This window comes from Acinonyx jubatus, chromosome A2, assembly GCF_027475565.1.
Source record: "Acinonyx jubatus isolate Ajub_Pintada_27869175 chromosome A2, VMU_Ajub_asm_v1.0, whole genome shotgun sequence".
NCBI classification, from domain to species: domain Eukaryota; kingdom Metazoa; phylum Chordata; class Mammalia; order Carnivora; family Felidae; genus Acinonyx; species Acinonyx jubatus.
In genome coordinates this window covers 158,481,877-158,502,754 of record NC_069383.1, presented here as the reverse complement: position 1 = coordinate 158,502,754, position 20,878 = coordinate 158,481,877, and the positions used below count along the sequence as shown (strand labels likewise).

Here is a 20,878-nt window from a genome sequence, read left to right as displayed (position 1 = left end):
AGCAAGATGTATGGTTTATCTACAATAAGCCACAACAGTAAATTAAAAAATTGAGCCAAGTTGCAGTGTACAATATCAACACAGAAAAATCACCTGTGTTTCTATACACAACAAACAATCTGAAAATGAAATGTTCATAACTATAGTTACAACAGCATCAAGAAGAATAAAACACCTAAGGATACATTTAACGACAGAGGTAAAAGATTTGTATATAGAAAACTAGAAAAATGTGGTGAAAAAATTACAGAAGACCTAATGAAACGCTGATGAGATAACACTAAACACCTATTAGAACAGCTACAGTGAAAAACAATACTAAGTGTTGGTGAGAATGCAGAGCAACTGGAACTCTCACACAATGATGGTGGGAATGGAAAATTGCACAACTACTCTAGTGGTGATTGGTAGTTTCCTCATTAGTTACATACACACTTACCATATGAAGCATTTCTCCCACCCCTAGCTGTTTTCTCGAGGGAATAGAAGAATTTGTGTGCACACAAACACTTTTACAAGAATATTTATAGTGGCTGTATTCAAAATTGCCCATAAGGAATAACTCAAATGTCCTTAAGTGGATACATGGATTAAACAAGTTGGCATACCCGTACAATGGAACAGGAGTCATCAATGAAAACTAAAAAAACTATTCATGATGAAACATCTGATAGACCTCAGTCAGAGACATGATGCTGAGTGAAAGATGTCAGTAACAAAATGGCTACATACTGTAGGATTCCATTTATATGACATAGTAAGATGAAAGTACAGTGATGGAGAACAGGCCACTACTTGTTAGAGATAAGTGAGGGTGTAATTACAAAGGATAACACAATAGGTTTTTTTGAGGGGGAGGTGATGTTGATGTTCTAAATCCTGATAATGTGTGTAATATATATATGTAAATATATATGTAAATATATATTTGTAAATATATATGTAAATAAATATATATGTAAATATATATATTTGTATTGTTTCCCAGCAAGCATTAATACCCAAGAGAAATAAAAAGACATCTGCACAGAAAAACATACATGAATTTTCATAGCAGCATTCCTCCTGATACCCACAAAGTGTGAACAACCCAAATGTTCACTAACTGATGAATAAAATGTAATATACCCATACAATAGAGTATCATTTGCCAATAAAAAGAAATGATATATGCTACAAAACATATCAACCTTGAAAAACATGCTAAGAGGGGTACCTGGGTGGCTCAGTCGGTTAAACTCTGACTTTTGATTGATTTCAGGTCAGGTTGTGATCTCACTGCCGTGGATTTGAGCCTCACATTGGGCTTTGCACTACCGACAGCATGGACCCAGAGGATTCTGTCTCTCCCTCTCTCTGCCCCTCCCCCACTCACATTTCCTCTCTCTCTCTCTCTCTCAAAATAAATACTTTTTTTAAATGTTAAAAAAAGAAAAACATACAAAGAAATTATTGACAAAAGATGTATGGTTTCATTTCTGTAAAATGACTATGAAACACAAATTGATAGAGAAAGAAAGATTTGTGGATGCTTAGATGTTGAGGCAGGAGGAAAATAAGGTTTGGACAGCCAAGGTACTTGCAGAACGATGCAAAGGTTCTAAAATGTAATGATTGCACCACTGTGTGAACATATTAAAAAACATGGAATTGAGTAGTTTTAAAAGAGTAAATTGGTGAGCACAAGCCCTGCTTCAGGTGAACACAAGCCCCATTTTGGGTGAGCCCTGTTTCTCTGGCTCCCTCTCCCTGTCCCTTGTGGGATTCTCTCTCTCTCTCTCTCTGCTCCTCACTCACTTGCCCCCTTTAAATAAATAAATAAGTAAAGAAATACTGTCTAAAAAAAGATGAACAAGAGTAAATTGTTGACATGTGAATCATATCTCAATACAGCTGTTGCAAAACACAAAAGATAAACTCGAGATAATAGCTACATCAGTAAAAGCATCAAAAATTTCATGTCTCTGAAGAACCTTGAGAAGGAAGATGTAATAACCATTAGCTGCCGTTATATTTTTACCATTCAGTGCTAAAGCATAGTATAAAATCATTGTTAAAAAAGAGTATGATATGACTCTAAGTATATATTGCTGTCACAGAAGTCTAGAAACCAAAACAGGTGTAAATAGAGCAATTCACTGTTTAATAAAAGTGAAATTTCAAATTGTATGTCAAGGATAGTTTAGCAATAGATCATACTACAGTAAGCTATCTTTGGGACCCACTATCCCATACCACATACTAAGATAGATTCTTGGAGGAATAAACATTAAAATGTCATTAAAACTAATACACCTCAGAAGACAATGGAAAATCTGCATGTCGTCTAGGGTTTGAAGAGAATTTTTTAAGGCAAGGCAAAAAAGCCAGATTATTTCTTCAAAAAGACTCCTTTGGCTACACAGAAATGAAGTATTTTATAGAAAAAAATTAAAGAAAGCCAAACAGTTATGCATTGAAGAGATGCGTAAAACACACTTGATAACGCACATAAGCAATTCTTGGTAAATGTACTAATAAATCAGGATTTAAAAGGACCTTTATTAACTTCGTAACGACCACCCACTGAAATCCACATCACGCAGGACAATGGTAGACACTTTAGAACTGTTGCTGAATAACTAAACATGCCTGGTATTGGTGCTGTCCCACAACTTAGTATGGAAACCCTGGCTCGTATTATGGCATGATTTGAAAAATAAAAAATCGAAATAAAAATACAGCTGTATATAGAGCAATTTACTACATAACAAGAGGGGAATTTCGAATCAGTAGGTCAAGGATAGTTTATCAATAGATCATACTACAGTTGGCTGTATTTCTCAAGAGAAGGGAGAAATGGATCCACTATCCCACACTACTATCCTACGAAAATACATTCATAAAATATCACCGAACGTAAAACATTTTGAAGAAAATTATAAAATCTGTAAGTAATCTAGAGTTTGAAGAGAATTTTTAAGGCAAGGCGGGAAACCCAGAAATCACTTGTTAAAAAAGCGTCCTCTGGGACGACTCCTCCGCCCCCACCCCCACCCCCACCCCCACCCCCAGCCTTGCCTTTCCGGCTTCTAAACACAGAACGGGCCTGGCTCTAGCCCCATTCGACTCCCTCGGGCCAGAACCCGCCCCCTGCCTTCGCGCTGGGCCAACTCCTGGGCCCTCAGCACCCACGGGTGACGACACTACCACTTCCGGCCTTCAAAGTGTCGGGCGTGGCCGCAGCCCAAGCCCTGGAGCCCCGCCCCTTGCAGCGAGAGGCAGGAAGCGGAAGTGGCGTCACTGGCCCGCGGCGGTCTTTGTCCCGTGGCCTAGCGCCTTTCCGAGCCTCTCCTCTTGGTCGTCTTGCGGTGCTTGGTGTCGTCGGTGAGGCCGCGTGCCAGGAAGGTTCGGATGCAAGGAGGGCGTTAAAGGACAGGTGTGGCCCGGCCTCCGAGGGGCCTCCTTAAAGAGGCCGGGTCCCCTCCGCTCGCCCCCTTCGCGGCCGCTGGCGCCCGCGTTGGGCCGGCCGAGAGGAGCGGTGAGGGCGCACCTGCGAAGTGTTTTCGGCCACGGTGCCTCCTTGTTCAAACTCCTCCCAAGTAACCGTTGTGACTCTTCTCCAGGAGGATGAGAATTTCCGCTGGGCAAGTCAGGTTGGCCCGGCCCTGCGGTGGTCACCGCCCTGTCGCTCCTGGCTGTCCCGGTGAGCCCTGGGGAAGCGTTGGTTCAAAGGGCCCTTCCTCTAGAATGCAGAAAGACGTTTCTTGCGAGCATTTGGAATGTGTTTGCCGGTTCTTGTTGAGCGTCCCCTACAGGTAGAAAGAAAAGGGACTTGTTAGGTTCGAGGGTGTGCATATTTCTCTAGATAAATACGAACATGTGTAAGCCACAAGTCATCCTTCCAGGTGAAAGTAGGAATGCTCAGCTGTCTTGTCCTCTGGTCGTCCTGGGGCCCTGCCTCTCCCACAAACTATCAGAAGAAGGGCCTCCAGGAGAAAAAGACGTTATGGGCTTTAAAGCGCTGGTTCCAGAATGACCGAGTTTACCCTTAACAAGATGTGTGGACTAAGTGTGGTCTTTGCCCTCAGTTTTTGTGCTGTAAAATCTGAAGCTTTCAACAGAATTTGATCATCCAGCACAGTGACTGTTGGTTGTAGTAGTTTCACCCATTTTGACCATTTTGCATGTTTGCTCTCTGCATAACAATACATTTTACGGGGACTGTTTGAGAGTGTAAGTTGAAAATGAAATGCATACATGATACTTGACCTTTAACTACTTGGTACTGTTATCTTGTAAAAGACGTTATCCTGCTAAAACCACAGTTCTTTCTTTGACCCAGGAAGATTGAAAATGAAAATGCCTCTTAAATCTGCTCCGTGTAAAAGCTGAACTTCCCCTGGATCTAAGAGCCAGTCAGTTTATATATGATGATTATTTCAGTCTTTTAGTCTTTTTTTTTTTAAGTGTGTTTATTTTGAGAGAGAACAAGTAGGGTAGGGGCAGAGAGAGTGGGGGACAGAGGATCCTAAGTGGGCTCCGTGCCGATTGTAGAAAGCCCAGTGTGGGGCGTGAACTCACAAACCGTGAGATCATGACCTGAGCCAAAGTTGGAGAGGCTTAACCGACTGAGCCACCCAGGCCCCCCTTTTAATCTTTTTTAACCTACTGTATTCCTTTTTGTTTGTGCATTACATTGGCTTTTTATGAGTCTTATGTGTTCTTTTAGAAAGTCACACATTTTGAAAATTCTGATTTTATTTTTCACAATATTTTTAGATGTTTCCTCCATTTCTTGTATTTTCTGTCAACTGGTAATTGGGTCCAGAACAGAGGGTGGCAAACTTTTTGTCTGGAAAGGTCCAGAAAGTAATTACTTGATGGTCTGCAGGCCATAAGGTATCAGAATTACTCAGCTCTGCCTTTGTAGTTTTCAGGCAGTAATAGATCTGAGTCAACAAATGGGGATAGGTGTTCCAAGAAAACTATTTAGCAATCAGCCTTGTGACCAACGTGTGCCAGTTCCTGATGAAGAGGCTTCAAACATCGTTTCCAAATATCCTATAGGTGATGTTGTGTACATCAAATTGCATTCCATCAGGAAGACTTGAATTTATACCATTCCTCAGATGCCCAGTTTGATTGCCTGCTTAAGTTAGTGATCACCAGAGCTCTCTGTTTTCAAGATAGACGTTTCCTTTGGAATAACAAAAGTCACATATGGGGTGACTTTTTTTTTTTTTTTTTTGAGAGAATGCGCAAGCACGCCCACTTGGGAGAGGGGCAGAGGAAGAGAGAGAGAATCTTTTTTTAAAAAAAATTTTTTTTTAATGTCTATTTATTTTTGAGTGAGAGAGACAGAGTGTGAGGGGGGAGGGGCAGAGAGAGAGGGAGACAGAATCTGAAGTAGGCTCCAGGCTCTGAGCTGTCAGCACAAGAGCCCAATGCGGGGCTTGAAATAGTAGACCGCAGACTGTGAGATCATGACCTGAGCTGAAGACAGATGACCAACTGACTGAGCCACCCAGGCAGAGAGGGAGAGAATCTTTTTTTTTTTTTTATTAATTTTTTTTAACGTTTATTCATTTTTGAGACAGAGACAGAGCATGAACGGGGGAGGGTCAGAGAGAGGGAGACACAGAATCTGAAACAGGCTCCAGGCTCCGAGCTGTCAGCACAGAGCCCGACGCGGGGCTCGAACTCACAGACCGCGAGATCTTGACCTGAGCCGAAGTCGGCCGCCCAACCGACTGAGCCACCCAGGCGCCCCTGAGAGGGAGAGAATCTTAATCAGGCTCCATGCCCAGGCTGGATCACACTCTTTCTAAAATAATACAATATAATATATATTATATATGTAATATTACATAATCATACTCTAAAGTTAAATAATTATTATTACACTTAATGTATATATGCTTTAAAAAAGATGTTTAACCAACTGAGCCAACCAGGCATCCTGGGTTTATTTTGATACTCATAAGATTTTGAGTATTTTTGAGTATTCTAAGTACTTTTTTTTTTTTTGAGAGAGAGAGAGAGGGCACATGGTGGCGTGGGGGGAGAGGGAGATAAATAATCTTTTTTTTTTAAATTTTTTTTTAACGTTTTATTTATTTTTGAGACAGAGAGCATGAACGGGGGAGGGGCAGAGAGAGAGAGAGACACAGAATCGGAAGCAGGCTCCAGGCTCCGAGCCGTCAGCCCAGAGCCCCGGGGCTCGAACTCACGGACCGCAAGATCGTGACCTGAGCTGAAGTCGGACGCTTAACCGACTGAGCCACCCAGGCGCCCCGAGAAAGAATCTTAAGTAGGCTCCATACTCATCACAGAGCCTGACACAGGGCTCCGTCCCATGACCCAGAGATCCTAACCTGAGCCAAAATCAAGAGTCAGATGCTCAAAGGATGAGTCATCCAGACACTCACTAACAATTGCTTTAGTTCTGTTAATACATATGTGAGTAAATTTTTGTGTATAGTGTTTCACGTTTGTGGGGGTGTGTTTCAAGGTAAGGGTAAGCTGTTCAGGTTGGTTTTCTTGGTCAAAGGGCAAGTATACAGGGCCCCCTGGATGGTTCAGTTGGTTCAGCAGCCACCTCCTGTTATCTACTCAGGTCTTGATTTCAGGATCATGAATTTAAGCCCCATGTTGGGCTCCATGCTGGGCCCAGAGACTACTTAAAAAAAGAAAAAAGGACAAATGTACATACTTTTAGATGGATACTATAAATTCTGTTAGAAAGTTATTGTGGCATGTGTCAGTTTGTGAGTCACCTTTTTAAAACTTCTAAAAATTAAGGAGAAACATAAGGAAGAAATTTATATTGTCTGGGCACTTGTTTCAAAAAGAATATTGTGTCCGTTTTTATCTGAGTACTCAAATGCCTTTGCAGAAGTACAATGTTTTGCTTTATGTTACAGTGTGTGCAAACATTTTATGTGAGACTGAAGTGGTTTTTATGGTGTAACTCTATTTTTGTCTTCCTTTGTACTGTACTGTAACATCTTTGGTAGTTATAGAAATTGTCTCACATCCCACAAGGGGTCATTGAGTTCCTTTAATAAACTAGACTGTGTTCTTGGGACAGGGAAGTCCATAACATAGTACTGCCACCATACGGCTTCTAGTCTATCTGAGAGTACAGACTTCAAGTGAATACTGGCAAGTTTGTGACAGGAACGTAAGAATGGCACAATATGAGGTGGTAATACCTATTGGGAGGGATTGATACAGATTATATATGTGTGTGTGGATATATTTATATATTTTTTAACGTTTATTTTTGAGAAAGACACCACGAGTGGGGGCAGGGGCAGAGAGAGAAGAGGACAGAGGATCTGAAGCAGTGTCTGCACCGACAGCAGTGAGCCCCAAACTCATGAACCTTGGGATCATGACCTGAGCCAAAGTTGGACGCTTAACCGACTGAGCCACCGAGGCGTCCTGGGAGGGATTGATATTTAACTTCTGAAGGGAAGCATGAGCAGGATTTACCTAGGCAGATTTTGAACGGGGGTGAGGGTTTGTAGGGTGGGTAAGAAGGATGTCAGGTGAAGGGAACTTCATGAGCAAAATAGAGCTTAGTGTATTTCTTGAACTGATGGAAGAGTGTTGGGAGAAGGTGAACAGATAGCGAGTGGTGAGAGATGGAGTAGAGGACCAGGGCAGGACCAGGGGAAAGAGTAAGGCAGTCTAGCCAGTATTCTAAGGCCATCGACACTTCTGAAGTGCCTAAGCAGGGGAATGATTTGAATCCATTTACAACATAGAATTCACTAACTCCCACTTTGGGCATGGATAAGAGTGAGGGTATGGAGTCAGGATAGAATTTTAGGATGCATAAGTTTTATCTTTATTTATTATTAAAGAAATACTTTTTTTAATGTTTATTTTGAGAGAGAGGGAGGGAGGAGCAGAGAGATCTAGTTTAAAGGGTTCAAGGGGCACCTGAGTGGTTCAGTCGGTTGAGCATCTGACTTCGGTTCAGGTCATGATCTTGCAGTCGACGAGTTTGAGCCCCACGTCGCGCTGTGTGCGGACAGCTCAGAGCCTGGAGCCCGCTTCAGATTCTGTGTCTCCCTCTCTCTCTGCCCCTCCCCCGCTCATGCTCTGTCTCTCTCTGTCTCAAAAATAAATAAACATTAGAAAAAAAATTTAAAGATTGTTATTGATTCTTCTCGAAATGTTTGTTAGAATTCACCAGGGAGCCAGTTGATCCTGCTCTTCTGATTTTTGGGAGTTTTTTTAATTACTTGTTGATGCAAAAATGAACAAAGCTTCTAGAATTTCTAAATAAAAAAAATTTTTTTTAAAAAGGAAGAGAGTTTTATTCCCAATGCCTGGGATACACAGTCTTCACCAAAGCATGGTAGCTCCAGTAAAGGAACATTTAGTGTAGGGTTGTATAAATCTTTTACATAAAAGGTTACAAATTATTAGACAAAGGACATTTCAGAAAGCTGCAGACCTTACTGTATGACTCTAGTATACGCAGGGCCATCTGACTTTAATCTTATAGGAACCAGGGAACTTTCTTCTTTTTTCTTATCTTTCGTGTTTGGAATGTTTGGTTTTCTTTCTTTTTTTTTTTCAATTTACATCCAAGTAGTTAGCATATGGTGCATTAATGATTTCACAAGTAGATTCCTTAATGCCCCTTACCCATTTAGCCCATGCCCCCTCCCACAACCCCTCCAGGAACCTTCTGTTCTCCATATTTAAGAATCTCTTATGTTTTGTTCCCGTCCCTGTTTTTATATTATTTTTGTTTCCCTTCCCTTAGGTTCATCTGTTCTGTGTCTTAAAGTCCTCATATGAGTGAGGTCATATGATATTTGTCTTTCTCTGACTGACTAATTTCACTTAGCATAATCCCCTCCAGTTCCGTCCACATAATTGCAAATGGCAAGATTTCATTCTTTTTGATTGCCGAGTAATGCTCCGTTGTGTATATATACCACATCTTCTTTATCCATTCATCCATCGATGGACATTTGGGCTCTTTCCATACTTTGGCTATGGTTGATAGTGCTGCTATAAACATGGGGGTGCATGTGCCCCTTTGAAACAGCACACCTGTATCCCTTGGGTAAATGCCTAGTAGTGCAATTGCTGGGTCATAGGGTAGTTCTATTTTTAGTTTTTTGAGGAACCTCCAGACTGTTTTCCAGAGTGGCTGCACCAGTTTGCATTCCCACCAGCAGTGCAAAAGAGATCCTCTTTCTCCGCATCTTGCCAACATCTTTTGTTGCCCGAGTTGTTAATGTTAGCCATTCTGACAGGTGTGAGGTGGTATCTCATTGTGGTTTTGATCTGTATTTCCCTGATGATGATTGATGTTGAGCATTTTTTCAACCAATGTGTCGGTTGGCCATCTGGATGTCGTCTTTGGAGAAGTGTCTCTTCATGTCTTTCGCCCATTTCTTCACTGGATTATTTGCTTTTTGGGTGTTGAGTTTGATAAGTTCTTTATGGATTTTGGATACTGACCCTTTATCTGATATATCATTTGCAAATATCTTCTCCCATTCTGTCGGTTGCCTTTTAGTTTTGCTGACTGTTTCCTTCACTGTGCAGAAGCTTTTGATTTTGATGAGGTCCCAGTAGTTCATTTTTGCTTTTGTTGCCCTTGCCTCCAGAGACGTGTTGACTAAGAAGTTGCTGTGGCCAAGATCAAAGAGGTTTTTGCCTGCTTTCTCCTTGAGAATTTGGGTGCATCAACTTTTAAGGGCAGTAGGTACAAAGCAATAATCCGAATGCTTTGGCATACTAAGATCTCTCATTATGTGTCATTTCCATTTGATGATAGAATGCTACTGCCTGTGCCCAATCTCATAAGATAGGCACGCCAGACAATACCCAGTTCGTGATGGGACACTAAATCCACTTGGTCACTTGATGTCTCATGGTTACTTATTTAGTCTCTACCATGTATTTATTAGTGGTAAGCCATAAGTTGTTCCTGAAAAGAGTAGGTATATGTAGAAGAGGTCATAGATTTGCTCCAACCTACAAGACTATGCCACGAATCTCCTTCTCGTGGTTGCTAGAGACTACCAACAACTTCCTGTTTACTGTGGACAATTCAAGTGCCTTGGGAAATGATGGCTCACTGGGATTAAGTGCTTGAGAAGTTTGTACTGCTGCCAGAACTTGCTGCAGAATGCTCTTACTCTGGTCACACTTAAATCTGGAGGCCTTATAGGTGACTCTGTAGATGTATTAAAGTACATTCAAATGTGGTATATGTTACCTCTAATCAAGAAGTTGTGTCAGGGGCACCTGGGTGGCTCAGTCGGTTAAGCGTCTGATTTCGGCTCAGATTATGATCTCAGTTTGTGCATTCGAGCCCCACCTTGGGCTCCACACTGACAGTGTGGAGCCTGCTTGAGATTCTCTCTCTCTCCCTCTCTCTGCCCCTCCCCAACTCATGCTTTCTCTGTCTCTCAAAATAAATAAAAATAAGTTCTCTGTCAAATGGTATGCCTTTTGGTGGGGGGAGCAGAAGGCATTACATACAGTAACTTGGACCAATTCCTCATGGGGCTGTCTTGACATACCTGCCCCTGAACTTGGTTGAGTTGGTATACCACTCCTTTGTGCATGTTTTATAAAGATGTGTAAAGTATCTGCTACTTTTCTTTGGGTCCAATCCCCGTAATGTCCACATGGTGGACCATGTGTTGTGTTGTGGAAAGTCAAGACCTTTGAGGACTGTGTTTTGGCAGGGTACAGTAGAATGGACACAGCCCTAGGCCAGTGCTGTGGAGGTACACTCTCGGTCTTGCCAGGTAAAAACCAGATGCTTCCAGTTATTTTATGAAATTTGTATGGAGAAAAGGGTGTTACCTACATCAGTAGCTGCATTCCAGATTGAGAGTTGGTGCTCGTTTGTACCAGTAATGATACTATATTTAGAATCAGCATTGCTAATCTTGTTTCCCAATACCTTTGAGGAAAGGGTGGCTTCTGGGCCTTCAGCATAGATTGACAAAGGAGGTCTGTGCAGGCCACACATGATATATACAGGCAACATTGCTCTCTCTAGGATTGGCTCCTTCATGTTACGCCAGGGAAACTTTGCCTTATCGTCATCATTAACCATAGGTCAGCATGGAGTCCAAATTTCAACCATCCTACCAAAATAAGCTGTTAGAGCCATCCCCAAATTCATGAGCTAATATGTCGAATCCAAATTTTCTAGTATGTACACCCATGTCTTTGAAACAGCTCTGTCTTACATGATACTCTATCCTCCTTGGTCTAACACCCTAAAATCCATTTTCACACATGTTCCTCAAGATTTTTATGATACATGTTAGTGGAGTTGTTTTTGCAGCTATTGTCTTCTACCTTATAGTTTATACCTGTCCCACGGGATTTTGTATTAATTGTGAATCTAGAGACATAGCAAGTGGTTGTGGTGGATCTTAAGAACAAGCATTTCATTGCCGAGTATCTGCACCAAGTGAGATTATCAAAGCTTTGTCAAGTAGAAGAAGGCTAGTCTCCTCAGAAACTAAGGGACAAGCTACCTTCTTGACAAGAGAGGTTCAGTGTCTTGTGGCTTCCTAGTCATGCGTTTGATCTGGGTCCAAGTAGGTGTCCCCATTTCAAAGTTCACCTGTCATTTTTTTTTCCTGACTAATACCTTCATTTTCACATCAAAAACTAGATGAGACTGACCTTAGCTGCTGTTGTACAAATACATTTGATAAATAATACAAAACATGGGTTCTCTGAAAAGATTCATAAAACAGACACGTTAGGCACAGTGTGATTTGGAATTGCTCCTCTGCCAAGGCAAGAAGGAGGGAACAGACCTGATGGACTTGAGTGTTTCCCACCAAGACACTGTTGAGAGTACACAGTATTTGAAATGTATTCTGAGGGGTTTTTGGTCAAAACCTTGGCATTCTTCTTCTTACCTTTTTGTATCAAAGGTAGACCAACCAATGGTTCTCTTTTCTGTCTTTACCTTACCCAGAAACCAACAATGTAGTGTATGTGTGTGTGTTATAACCCTTTTTTCTTGCATGCTTGATTGATTTCCCATATCACTTATGAGGTGATATATCAATTATTAGTCTTTTCCCAAGGGAGTGTTGGATCTTTAAGGTCTAGTATACTTTCTGTGTACGGTGCTCATTTGTGCTCATTGCCGGGTACTGGGATGTGATTTCTTATTCATAGAAAGAGTAAAGGAATAAGTTCTGAGAGATGAGAGCTTAAAAGGAAGCCCAGAGCTTCAAGGTTCTGCAGCATCCATTAAGAAAAAAGTTTAAGTGTGTCAACCAAATAAAATATTTCATTTTTTTCTTTTCTTCATATGCCTAACAACAGTCTAGACCAGGGCTAATGCAAGTGTAATGTGTAGATCATATATAATTAAAATGTTTTCAGTGCCCACGATAAACAAAGTGAAAGAAGTGTCTTTTTTTTTTTTAATGTTTGTTTATTTTTGAGAGAGAGAGCGACAGAGCACAAGTTGGGGAGGAGCAGAGAGAGAGAGGGAGACACAGAATCAGAAGCAGGCTCCAGGCTCTGAGCTGTCAGCACAGAGCCCGATGTGGGGCTCGAACCCACAAACTGTGAGATTGTGACCTGAGCCGAAGTCAGTTGCTTAACCAACTGAGCCACCCAGGCACCCCAAAAGTGTCATTATTTCTAAGAATATATGTTATTTTACCAGATCTATTCTTTTTTTTTTTTAAGTTGTATTTATTTTGAGAGACAGTGCAAGCAGGGGAGGGACAGAGCAGAGGGGAAGGGGGACAGAGGATCCAAAGCAGGCTGTGTGCTGACAGCAGAGAGCCTAATACGGGGCTCAAACTCACAAACCATGAGATCGTGCCCTGAGCTGTAGTCTGATGCTTAACCAACTGAGCTATCCAGGTGTCCGTTTACCAGATATATCCTAAATATCATTTCAGCATGTAACCAATATTTAGAATTTGAGGTATTTGACATTCTTTCCTTCAAATTCAGTCTTCAAAATTCATTGGACACTAAATTTGGTCAGATATACTTCTCTTTATATCTTACAAAATTTACCACTGAAAGACTGAATTAAAAATCCAAGTTATCTCAGGGTTGCCTGGGTGGCTCAGTTGGTTAACCGTCTGACTCCATTTCCACTCAGGTCAGGATCTCATGGTTTGTGAGATCGAGCCCTGCATCGGGCTCTGAGCTGACAGCAAAGAGCCTGCTTGGTACTCTCTCACTCCCTCTCTCTCTGCCCCTCCCCTGCTCACGCTTGCTCTCTCTTTCTCTCTCTCAGTTGATGTTACTGATACTGCTATAGGGCATACCATTTTTAGTGTGTTTCTCATATATCATCTACACAGAGCCAACGTATGACGATTGATGACTGATAACATTTACTGATTAATGGTAAATACAAAACACAACTCCAGATTACCTGGTGTCCATGGGGATGGCTGTCTGTACTTGTATTCATAAGATACCCTGAAATGGTCTTGGTGTCAGAGAAAGGAATGTTGGGTAATTTATTCTGTCACCGTTACAGGATGGCAGCCATTGATTTGTCCTCTGGTAAGTCCTGTTGATACCCCTTGTTTTTAATAGACTCAGCTTTAGATCACCCTTGCACAGTGGTCTGGGCCTGAGCAGTTATGCTGCTGGCCCTTTAAGGAGGAGTCAAAATGGGCCAACGACTGTGTTTTCTAAGTCGTCTTACTGATATGTGTACGTTGGGAAGAGGTACTACATAACTTTTTTATTATATTGCTTTGGGCAGAAAATGAGTCCCATTTCTCGGGGCTTAAATTTCCTTCCCTGTCAAATTGACTTACTCTTTTCCTCACGGGCAGCATGGATCACTATCCCCTTTTCAGTTCTAGGTGAGATGAGACCATGCTGGCATCCTATAGCAGTAGTCTGTGTTTGCGGGAGATTTCTTGAGAGTTTTGGGAATTTCACACTAGAATAGAAAGACTTCTAGGCAGGTGAATGCGAGAATTATGGTCCTCTCTGGGTATACGTGGCTTCTTTGTTTTCTTCTATGTTTTCTTTCTGCCTTCCTGAGGAAAAGATAACAGTAGGAAGGATGGTGGCTGACTGGCTGAGAGATTGTTCTTGGCTAGGCAAAAAGTATGTCCTTGTACAAAAGGACATATCTATATTCACCAGATGGACACATTTCCTCCCAGGTGGACCGATCTCCAGAGCTTCTTAAAGTCACTCAAAGACTGAGTGTCTATTGAATTTCCCCACAGAATAGAACCTTTCATATTGGTGGTACGGGAATACTCTGAAAATAATTTGAGCGTTTCAGTAAGTACTAACTAAACTTGACTCTCATGATGGTGACCTTTTTTATCTATCGTGTGCTCTCACAGATGATATGGAAGATGGAGGTGTGCTTTTCTCAAAGAATTGATCCATTCACGACCATTTATCAGGTGTCTACAGTGTGTTCGGGCATGTGCTGCATTAGAGGGAAATAAGAAAAGAGCTCCGAGTCCAGGGGTGGTGAGACAAGGTCATGTTTAAGAGTTTCCATTGAAGCCATGTGACTGGAGTGAGTATAGGTATTTAAAATATTTAGAACCATTGACCCTTGGAGTCTGAGAGACCTTGAAACTCTATTACTGTTTCTCTCATCCTTGTTCCAGTGAATATTGATGATGTTCCTTGATCCAAGCCATTACATGTGCGGTTATTTAGGATTCAGTGACCTTTGGTGATGTGCCTGTGGACTTCACCTTGGAGGAATGGACTCTTCTGGACCCCTCTTAGAGAACCTTATGCAGAGATGCAGTACTGGATGGAGAACTCCCAGAACCTGAGTATGGTGGGTAAGGCTGCCGTTACTCCTATAGCCTGCTGTTGAACAGATACATATTATTTCCTCATTGTGTTGCAGGATGGGTGATCAGATCTGAACACAGGTGACACACAGTTGCTTCACTGATGTGTCCTGATCCAGTGTGAGTGCTGTCAAAATGTGGTCTTTGGACAGACGGCATCACCGTCTCTGTTAGAAATGGACATTCTCACATTCCACTGGCATCTGTTACAGTGGTGGCAAGTGGGACCCAGTCATCTGTTTTTAACAAATAGTCCACGTGATTCTGATGCACACTAAAATTTGGGAACCACTGGTTAATGGTTTCTCTATGAAAGTGAAAATCTCTTTGTTGCCCTTACTCTATTTCCTATCTCAATAAAAGTGTTAGTGCATTGTAAATGTGTGTATAAGCCTGAATGTGGGTTTCCAGGCTCAGAGGGAACCAGTCTTTTCAGGGTACAGAGTATATTTGCATTTTTTTAATTAAAATTGTTTTAAGTTTATTTAAGTAATCTTTACACCCAACGTGGGGCTCGGACCTATGATCCAGAACTCAAGAGTTAACACATTCTTCCAACTGAGCCAGCCAGGTGCCCCTGTATTTGCATTTTTATCTCATTTGAAATAATTTTATTGCTGTCATGGGTAATAAAACACCTAATTCATAGGAAGGTTGGTTATCTCTTGCATGAGTCTCTCTTCCATTAAGATCTCTTTCTCCATGAATAGGTTATCAACTCTTTAAACACACTTTTATCTCATGGTTGGAACAAGAAGAGTTGAGGACAATGGAGAGAGGTATTCCTCAGGGTGAGTGTGAAGAACATCCCTCATCAATGAGAAGTTCAGTCAGTATGTTTGGAAATGTAACAAGAGGCTTCTTACGAGGTATAGTTGACATATGACATATTAGTTCCAGATACGACATAATGATCCAATATTTGTATATATTTTGAAATGACTAACACACTAAGTTTAGTTAAAATCTATCACCATATATAGCTACAAAGTTGTGGTTTTTTTTTTGTGATGAGAACTTTTTTTTTTTAAGTTTAAAAAAAATTTTTTTAACGTTTATTTATTTTTATTTTTGAGACAGAGAGAGAGCATGAACGGGGGAGGGTCAGAGAGAGGGAGACACAGAATCTGAAACAGGCTCCAGGCTCTGAGCTGTCAGCACAGAGCCCGATGCGGGGCTCGAACTCACAGACCACGAGATCATGACCTGAGCCAAAGTCAGCCGCTTAACCGACTGAGCCACCCAGGCGCCCCGTGATGAGAACTTTTAAGATTTACTCTTAGCAACTTTGAAATATAAAGTACAGAGGCGCCGGGGTGGCTCAGTCAGTTAAGCATCTGACTCTTCATTTCGGCTTGGGTCACGGTCTCACAGTTTGTGGGTTCAAGCCCCGCATCAGACTCTGCGCTGACGGCACAGAGCCCGCTTGGGATTCCCTCTCTCTCTCCCTCTCCCCCACTCACTCTCTCAAAAGTAAATAAACTTAAAAAAAAGAAATATAAAATACAGTATTATTAACTATCATCACCATGCTGTATAGTCCATTCCCATGACATTTTATAACTAGAAGTTTATACCTTTTGACCCTTCCACCCATTTCACTCAACCCCCACCCCCTCCTCTGGCAACCACCAATCTGTTCTCTGGATGTTTGAACTTTGTTGTGGTTTTTTGTTTCGATTTTTTTGATTCCACATACCAGTGAGATATTTGTGTTTTTTTTACTTATTTCACTTAGCATAAAACCTCAAAGACCATTCATATTGTAAATGGCAAGATTTCTTTCTTTTTATGAGTGAATAGTATTCCATTGTGTATATATACCACATTTTCCTTATTTCTTCATCTGTTAGTGAATACTTAAGTTGTCCCCATATCTTGGCTGTTGTAAATAATGCTGCAATGAACTTGAGGGTGCATGTATCTTTATCAGTTAGTGTTTTTGATTTATTTGGATAAATTCCCAGAAGTTGAATTGTTGGGTCATATGAGAATTCTTTTTTTTTTTTTAATGTTTATTTTTGAGAGAGAGAATACAAGCACGGGAGGGGCAGAGAGAGAGAGAGAGAGAGAGAGAGAAGGGGACAGAGAATCTGGAGCGGGCTCTACACTGGCAGTGGTGAACCCAACATGGGGCTCGAAATCACAAACCACGAGATCATGACCTGAGTTGAAGTCAGCTGCTCAACCCACTGAGCCACCCAGTTGCCCCAATGATCGTTCGACCGTTCGTTCTTTCTTTCTATCTATCTATCTATCTACATGTAGAATCATCACACAAGTCTGTTCACTTTATGAAAATTAATCATGGTATACATTTAAGAGTTTTTGTAGTTTCCTTTATTATTTACTTTACATCCAAGTTAGTTAGCATATGGTGCAATAATGATTTCAGGAGTAGATTCCTTAATGCCCCTTACCCATTTAGCCCATCCTCCCTCCCTGTTTTTATATTCTTTTTGCTTCCCTTCTCTTATGTTCATCTGTTTTGTATCTTAAAGTCCTCATATGAGTGAAGTCATATGATTTTTGTCTTTCTCTAATTTCACTTAGCATAATACCCTCTAGTTCCATCCACTTAGTTACAAATGGAATGATAGTTCTATTTAAATTGTTCGAGGCCATATGGTTTAAGTAGGTTTAAACCTGTCCTGAGTTGATGGATGCTCCATATCTCATTGAACCAGTCTCTTCGTCCTGAGAATAGGTTAGTTCAGTTAAAGATTTGTGTCTTATTTCAGGAGGCAGTGATACAGGTGGGTTACCCAAGTTAGGCCTATATGGTACAAGCAGTTGGGTATTTAATAAGAAACATTTCTGTGGAAACAAAAGAAAATAAAAAAGGTTAATGGTTGGAGTAGATTGTAATCCCAGTTTTTGAGTGCTGAAGGTAGCCCGTCAAGATTTCTAGATGCCAGACTTGACGCACGTTCAGATGCACTGAGGGCAGGCAGTATTTAAGCTGATGGATTTTACTTGTTTGCAATTTGAGGGTCTCTGGTGATCGGAGTGGCCCACATGGCAGCAGGTATGAAGATGGTCCAGCTGCTGTGGTGATTTCTCTTTTTTATCAGGTTATCTCACCTTAGCTGATGTGGCTTTGTGCCAAGGGCAGTTTTATTTCTCAATGATTCCAAGTTATAAGGGTAGGGGGAAAAGTTGGAAATGTTCGTTTGGAGAGTTGTAGCCAGATTCTGGAGGAAACAAAAAGAATTTAGTATCCAATCTAGTTTACAGACAGGAAACAAAGCCTTAAAGACAATTAACAACACTAGAATTTGATACCCACAGAGGTGTATTACTGAAATGCAATTTTTTCTCTATAAACAGTTACCCCATTTGTATCAGATAATTAAAACAACACTAATTTATTTGTGAAATAAGTTTTGTCTCATTAAATTTGGCTTGGTTATTTAAGTGCAGCAAGAATACTGATTGACCATATAGGTTCCTTTAAGTCTGCTTTGATGGAACTTTTGAGAGAGCAGGGGAGGGGCAGAGAGAGAGGGAGAGAGAACATCCCAAGCAGGCTCCACACTGTCAGCACAGAGCTCTGTGTAGGGTTCGAATCCACAAGCCATGAGATCATGACCTGAGCTGAAATCAAGAGTCAGATGTTTTTATTGTTTGGCTTGAATCCACTTTTTCCATTAATTCTATAAATTTTTACCCAGTTCAGTTTTAGGATCTTACAGTTATTAGAAATCTGTACTTGTCAAAAATTCCTTTTCATGAATCTCCTTGAAAATGACCACTTTTATAGACACTTGCAAAGCAGTGCAGTAAAACAGTAACTATGTATAAATGAAAGAAGACTTTAACCATTGCCATTTTTAAGGTCAGATGAAAGGTGATTAAATTTATCAGGAAATTTGGTTATTTCTCTGACACATTTTAAGATAATAACTAGAATTATAAGTGATAGCATACAAGTTTATGTCAGGTTTTTAAGAATTTCTTACAATTTCTTATATTAATAATGTATTTGTTATAACTTGTATTAATTACATTTACCCACAGTATAACCTAAGAAGGTTTATTATGTATTTGATATGGTTAACATACCATTTAACCTAATTAGTTTAATCTCTCTCTTATAAGGAAACAGAACAAATCTTTTGGGGTGTTCCAGGAGCCCTCTGGAAAAATGCGAGGTGAGTTCAACATTAAGACTTCACTTAGAATTTGAATTTTGGAAAGTTTGTCAAAAATATCAAAAGGTTTTGGGATGCCTGGCTGGCTCAATTATTAGAGCATATGACTCTTGATTCAGGGTTGTGAGTTCTAGCCCTACATTGGGTGTAGAGATTAAAAATAAAATCTTAAAAACAAGGTTTTAAAACAGTTGGTCAAATAAGGTAATTCACTATGAAGCAATACTTAATTATCCATTTAACCAAAATGACAATAAAAGATTTTAGAGCTAAATATAGAAAGTTACCTATGAGCAAAACTCAGCTCTTGAGAAGACTAGGTTTACTTAAGCAAAGGCCTAAGGACAAAGATAACATGAAGCACAATAAGTTATTTTGTAACATAGAATTATGCTTTTTCAAAAGGTAAATTCTTTAAAAAAATTTTTTTTTTCAACGTTTATTTATTTTTGGGACAGAGAGAGACAGAGCATGAACGGGGGAGGGGCAGAGAGAGAGGGAGCCACAGAATCGGAAGCAGGCTCCAGGCTCTGGGCTGTCAGCACAGAGCCCGACACAGGGCTCAAACTCACGGACTGTGAGATCATGACCTGAGCCGAAGTCAGACACTTAACCAACTGAGCCACCCAGGCGCCCTATAAGCACTTAATTTTAAACTAATTAAATAGAGCTCTTTTACAAATTAATTTTGGCTATTCTATCAAGAGGTAGAGAAAGGAAAAAAAAAAACCTATATATCCATAGACATACATAAACACACAGACACAGAGACCCTGTTACCTCCTGTGGTGTTTACATTTCAAAGGCATGGTAAGATTTACATCGTTAAGGGGCAAGGATAGAAAATGTAAGTTTTCTTCTAGGAGTTTTAGTCCCTCTTGATTGTTGGTTTAGTGCTCCAAATAAAGTATAGTAGTGCAACACCTGTAATTAGGCCCATAAAAAGAAATTCTCCAGGGGCACCTGGGTGGCTCAGTCAGTTGAGTGTTCGACTCTTGATTTCAGCTCAGGTCATGATCTCACAGTTCATGAGTCTTGAGCCCCACATCAGGCTCTGGGCTGACAGTGCGGAGCCTGCTTGGGATTCTCTGTCTCCTTCTGTCTCTCAAATAAATAAGTAAACATTTTTAGAAAACCAGTCTGTCCTTGTCCAGACTCAGTTTTGAATAAGGCCTTTTCAGAGTTGGAACAGGTCAGAAGACAAAGAGTGAAGGGGTGACACAGAAACCATATGCCTGTTGTATTTTCTTTCTGGTGGTGCCATTGGTTTCCTGTTACAAGGCTATTTCACTCTTCTGTGTTAGGATACACACTCCTGGCATGACCCGCTGGTTCTGTGGTCACAGATGGAGGTGTACCATTCTCCTCACCTACAGGAATTCTTTCCTTGTGCCTTTAGCTCAGAGCTTCTCCTTGGGCAGGGACAGTAGCCTTGTAGTCCAGTTCACCCTTCTTAACTCTCTTTGGCCTTAAGGTGTGGAGGGAGGACCCTTATGCACAGTATTAGTCCATGAAGGCCCTTATGGTCTGGTAGTTTCTTTAAATCATATGGCCTTGAACACCTGCCCTGGGGAGATTGTTGGATGACTGCAACCTTTGGGCCAGAACCCGCTGGCAGGACAGTGGCGAAGCAGGATGCAAAATCACATAGCAGGGCAGCAGACCTCTGGCAAGTGGTACTCCACTCCCAGATGCTGTTACCCTCCTGAGTGAGGTGGTTAGTAAGCAAGCTGAAGGTAAAGGATATTCCTCGGTTAATTGCAAGGGCAATACTGCAGTCCTGCTGGCTATGCCAGTTGTTTTGTGCTGGTCTCAGCCTTTCAATAACCAATATTCTAGTTGGACTGGCCCTTGGGGTTGCAAGGCACCCTTCAGCAATAACCATCAAGAAAGAAGACCTAGAAATTA

General features: G+C 41.1%; 2 long non-coding RNA genes across 12 annotated transcripts in view; one reads left to right on the top strand and one right to left on the bottom strand.

Annotated features, from left to right (window-relative positions):
* The first annotated feature begins 3,258 nt into the window (after nt 1-3,258).
* LOC106979035 (uncharacterized) overlaps nt 3,259-20,878 on the top strand; it is a 42,783-nt gene continuing 25,163 nt past the window's right edge. For 3 of the 11 annotated variants that reach the window (XR_008297291.1, XR_008297292.1, XR_008297288.1), the window contains exons 1-4: nt 3,261-3,685; nt 13,332-14,800; nt 15,527-15,685; nt 18,918-18,970. This is a non-coding gene — a long non-coding RNA (uncharacterized LOC106979035). Of the gene's footprint in view, nt 3,686-13,331; nt 14,805-15,526; nt 15,686-18,917; nt 18,971-20,878 lie in introns of all 11 variants that reach the window. The other 8 variants (XR_008297297.1, XR_008297296.1, XR_008297290.1 and 5 more) reach the window with 7 other exon arrangements.
* Nucleotides 17,349-20,878, bottom strand: part of LOC128314957 (uncharacterized) — a 39,792-nt gene continuing 36,262 nt past the window's right edge. Inside the window, exon 2 of the long non-coding RNA XR_008297304.1 lies at nt 17,349-18,010. This is a non-coding gene — a long non-coding RNA (uncharacterized LOC128314957). The remainder of the gene's footprint in view (nt 18,011-20,878) is intronic.